The following is a 5,411-nucleotide window of genomic DNA, read 5'->3' on the forward strand; positions in this document are numbered from 1 at the left end:
GCTTCGGAAATGGTTTCCGACTCCCGTACTGTCGCTACCTTCATCATAAAGGCATAATGGTACGCCATATAATCGTTGTAGCCGAATCGGGTTACAGGGTTCTTTTCACGGGTGGAGCGACAGAACTTTTCATTTGCTAAGATGAGGGCTTTCTTAGCTCCGATTGATACATTGAAGCCGTTGAACTCACTGTCAAGTGAGTGAGTTGACTCATCGTTGTCGAAACGATCATCTGCGTATTCCGCCATTTTCGCCTTGCCCTTGTCCATCTTTGGGCTAGGCTGTGATGTGCTTTGATCGCTCAAAGGCTCTTGTGGTCCGCTCAGTCGGGTCATGATCGGACTATCTTCGAACATGTGCGTAAGGCGATCCTCATCCTTTATCTCTTGTTCGGCGGATTCCTGGTTGAGCGGAGTCGGAGTCGGAGTTGTCTCTGGTGCGTACCAAGATGCGGACTCGTCAAAAACGACGTCTCGACTTACTCGTGATTTTCGAGTAGGGGTTGTAGCACTTGTACCCCTTTTGCTCCAATGAGTATCCTACGAGGATACATTTCTCCGACTTCGGGTCAAGATTTTGACGCTTCTCGTTGGGGATGTGCACGTACGCTATCGCGCCGAATATCCGGATGTGCGATAAGTCCGGCTTCTTTCTGAAGTATTTTTCGTGCGGAGTGACCTCGTGCATGCCGGATGTTGTGCACCGGTTCATTAGGTAGACGGCCATATTTGCAGCTTCGGCCCAATATGACTTGGGCATATGCTTCTCGTTCATCATGGCCCGCGCTACTTCGAGGATGTGCCGATTTTTGCGCTCGGCTACCCCGTTTTGTTGCGGAGTGTGTCGGCAAGTGAATTCTCGCCGAATTCCTTCCTTTCGGAGATATGCCGTGAAGTCGTCCGAGAAGTACTCCTTGCCGCCATCCGAACGAAGATAACGTACATGTCGGCCCATGGCTTTCTCGACTTCATTCTTGAAATTTTGGAAGTGTCCGAACACTTCGCTCTTTTCCTGCATCAGGTAGATCCAAGTGTGCTTAGAGAAGTCGTTGATGAAGAGCACATAATATCGGCATCCGCCGAATGTAGCCGTCTGCGCCGATCCCCATACGTCGGGATGGACTACGTCGAGTAGACCTTTGCTCACGTTCCGCTCTTTCGGGAATGGGTGTCGGTGTTGCTTGCCGAATTGGCACAGTTCGCATACACCTTCAATCTCCTTCTCTTTGAATGTCGGGAGTTCGATGACGACTCCTTTCGATTTCATTGCTTTGAGTTTGTTGAGATTGATGTGGCTGATTCACTTGTGCCATAGCTCTATGTCGGAGTCGGCTTTCGTGTTTTTTTGCGAACATGGTGGATTTCATCTCGCGTGAATCGAGAATGAACATCCGGCCCTCTCTTCGTCCGCGTGCGATGAGTCAGCCCTCTTTTTCGATGAAGCAACCGCCTTGATTAAATCGAACTTGCATCCCTTGCTCTACAATTTGGCCGACGGAGACCAAATTCTTTGTAATGGTCGGTACATGCAAGACATTTTTAATGTAATTTTGCTTACCTTCTTTTCCGAATGGAACATTGCCGATGTGCCGAATCGGGTGCCTAGTGTCGTCTCCGGTTTCGACATAGCCGGGTCGGTCCGGCTCTCAAAGTTCTCGGAACTATTCTTGATGCGATGTCATATGGTTCGAGGCACTAGAATCGATGAACCATACGTCTTCCGGACCGGAGACACTAGTTAAGGTAGCAGCCGACATAGAGTTTGCTCTATGTTTCATCATGAACATTCCGCCACAGTCGAAGTTCTGTGCATACATTCCGCTACAATCTTCGTAGTCGGAGTTGTGCCCGTACATTCCGCCACGGTCGGAGTTGTGTGCATACATTCGGCCACGATCTTCATAGTCGGAGTTGTGCCCGTACATTCCGCTATACTCTTCGTAGTCGGAATTGTGCGCGTAGTTCGTGAGTTGTCGGCTTGTGGAAGCCGATTCACGCATCTTCTTTCGGCACTCTTCTTCGTGGTGGCCGAGCTTTCCGCAATATCTGCATTCGGTTGCATTTTGACGGCTCGGGCTAGAGTGGAAGCTCCCCCTTCTTGCGAAGGTTCCTCGTTGGCTTCCGTTTTGCGGCCAAAATTGGGAGTTGTTGTCGTAGGTCGGACCTCGTCCGCCTTGTCCTTGGCCGAATCGGCCTCTCGCTCGTCCGCGTCCTCTTCCTTCGTTCGATTGCGTGTAGAGCATGTGGCCTTCCGACTCATTGCTCATTGTACGCACGTGGTTTTCTTCGACCAATAACATTGATTGGAGCTCGAAGAAGGAGGGAGATTTCTCCCGTGCTAGAACGGCGGTTCGCATCGCGCCGAATCGTGGTGCGAGGCCGCCGAGGCATATTTGAACCATCTCATCATCATCGATATTTATGCTTATTGAGCCGAGTGAATTGCAAAGCTCCTTGATCTTTTAGGTGTATGTTTTGATGGACATGTCCCTTTGTTGAATGTTCAACTCTTGGCGGAGTTGAAGCTTCCTCTCGGTTGTGTTGGCGGCGAAAATCTTTCGTAGATTTTCCCATGCTTCCTTCGGCGTCTTGGCCTCTCGAATGTAACCGAGCATGTGGTCGTGAACACATGTCGCCAAACAATACATCACGCGGCTTGCAGCTTGCTCCCATGTCGCGTATCCGGGAGCCGCTTCGGCGGGTCGGTCTTCATGACCTCCTTTGATGTAGCTCCAATAGCCTTGTCCGACAAGGTATTGGTGCATCTTGTACTCCCAAGATGCGAAGTTGTTTCGATCCAACTTCTCGGTAGGGAGAGCGCTCCCCATTTGAGTATTCATTATGTCGATTCTTCTTCTTCTTCTTCTCTCTTCGAATGCGTGCTATGTAGCGAAGCTACGATAGCGATGAGCCGGTTCTTGGTCGATGGCGTGGAGCACAACACACGATCACGATGAGGCGAGTGGGCTAGATTGAGCTACCAAATCGCTCTAATACCATGTAAAGAATCGGATATTGATTCTTGTGAAGCGGAAGAGATGTGAGTTATGTGTGTGTGTAAGAGAGAGAGAGAGAGAGAGAGAGAGAGAGAGAGAGAGAGAGAGAGAGAGGAACACAGAGAATACACAAGGTAAAAGTATAGCGGGTATGATTCTTGTGTAGCGGAATAGGTGAGAGATGTGCATTATGTGAGTGAGTGAGAGAGAGAGAGAGAGAGAGTGCAAGAGACAAGGAGTAAGACACAGAGAATACGCAAGGTTAAGTATATTAACAAAGGAGAAAGACTCAACATTTACAAGGTGGGAGGAGGGTGCTTTATATAGTCACCCTCTCTCTTCATTAACTACAAGACTCATGGAGCATGGGGAATGTGAAAGCTCATAAGTTATGTGTCATAGAATATGATTCTATGACTCATACTAAATGCTAGAATACAAACTGGTGACAGAATGGTGACTCTTGACCGTTGGAGTGTCTCTTCACTTTTAAGGTGAGTTCACACACTAGACCAAGTTGAGCTTGATTCTCAACAGTTTTTTGTTTTCAACTTCTTCGGCGCGCATACTTATTCTTTCCTCGACTACGTATGACTCGGCTTTCTGTTTCATAACACTCATTTACCTACTTTTACCTACTTTTCGTATTACGATTCTTTCTAGGTCTATATACGGTTCCCAACAATATTACATTTTTAGTCCCATGGACAACACCTGGCATGCCCGTGGGACAGTGTCGTGGCACATCAAACTCACAAAAATGCAAAATTCAAAATAAAAAAAAAGAAAAGAAAATCTAAAGGTGTTGGGAGACAGGTCCCTCCGGATGGGAAGAGAGAAGAACAGTGCTGATGAGTACCCGGCTACGGAGAGCCGGATGGTGCAGACTGTTGGGAGACAGGTCCCTCCGGATGGGAAGAGAGAAGAACAGTGCTGATGAACATACTCGGCCGAGGCTGATAGGCCTCGGCCGAAACCGTATAACGAGTACCCGGCTACGGAGAGTCGGATGGTGCAGACCCGGTGAGAACCGGATGAAGAGTACACGGCTACGGAGAGCCGGATGGTGCAGATCCGGTGAGAACCGGATGAGGAGTACCCAGCTACGGAGAGCCGGATGGTGCAGACCCGGTGAGGAGTGCTCACCGGATGAAGAGACATATTCGTAAATATGTTTTCTGAGAGTCCATCATGGTTGTATTTGTAAATAGCCGAAAAGTCATATTAGTATAAATATGACTTAGGGCAAACCTTTTTTGATGTGGTCGTTGTTATTCTTGTCTGCGCGAGATTAGAGTGCGTAACCGTGTACAGAGAGAGTGAGAGAGAGGAAGAGGTCGTTGCCTCAGTTGTAACCGCCGCTTGTGGCGAAGATCGTGAGCACGAGGTCGTTGCCTTCGTGAACTCATTATTGTACATTCTAACATAGTGATAGATTGCAGCCTGTGGGCTGCCGTGGTTTTTTCCCTTAGTTTGGGTTTTCCAGGTAAACACCCTATGTACTCTTCTCTTCTTCGTGTCGTGCATTCTTTATTTCCCGTTTTCTGTGTATGGTTCTAAGCTCGGTTGTGGCCGAGCGTTGTGCATAAGGAGCGTTGTAGTTCCCGTCAAGTGGTATCAGAGTGAAACGACACAGAAAATGGACGATTCATTGGGAGGCATGTTCAAGCTCACCGGCTCCAACTATTCGGTGTGGAAGTCGAAGATGAGGGACATGCTCGTGGTTGAAGACCTCTGGCTACCGGTTCAGTTCGGGGACAAGAGACCGGACAAAATCGACGCCGCGATATGGGAGGTGATGCACATGAAGACAACGGCGTACATACGGTGCTTCATCGACATGAGCCTGTAAAACAACTTCAATGAAGAGAGCAAGGCTCATGAGCTCTGGGAGAAGATCGGCATTATGTTTCAAAACAAAAATGTTGTTAATCAGGTTTCGGTATTCTGGAAGCTAGTAAGACTCTGGTACCAAGATGGCTCTAGCATGGCGGAGCACATGAATGCCTTCCAGGGGCTAATCCACCAGGCAACATCATTGGAGGTACCTCTCGCCGATGAGGTACTAGCACTACTCCTGCTCGGTTCCCTCCCAGATAGCTGGGAGACGTTGGTTGTCACCTTGGGCAACGCCAGGCCGGAAGGGAAATGGTTATCCCTAGCAAGAGTAAAGTCGAGCTTGCTAGATGAGGAGGCGCGTCGGAAAGATAAAGATACGAGCTCCGACTCCAAAGCGCTCCTTACCGAATCGGAACGTGGAAGACAAAGAAACCATAATCCCTAGAACCGGGAAAAGTCGGGGACACGGTCAAAGTCAAGGGGGAGACCTACTTGCTTCTATTGCGGCAAGCCGGGACACTTCTAGAAGAACTGTCGGCATTTCCGAAAGGACAAGGAAACCGACGGTACCGATTCG

This window comes from Azolla caroliniana, unplaced genomic scaffold, assembly GCF_043228905.1.
Source record: "Azolla caroliniana isolate FFs.n. ecotype wild unplaced genomic scaffold, voAzoCaro1.0.p SCAF_12, whole genome shotgun sequence".
Taxonomy (NCBI): Eukaryota; Viridiplantae; Streptophyta; class Polypodiopsida; order Salviniales; family Salviniaceae; genus Azolla; species Azolla caroliniana.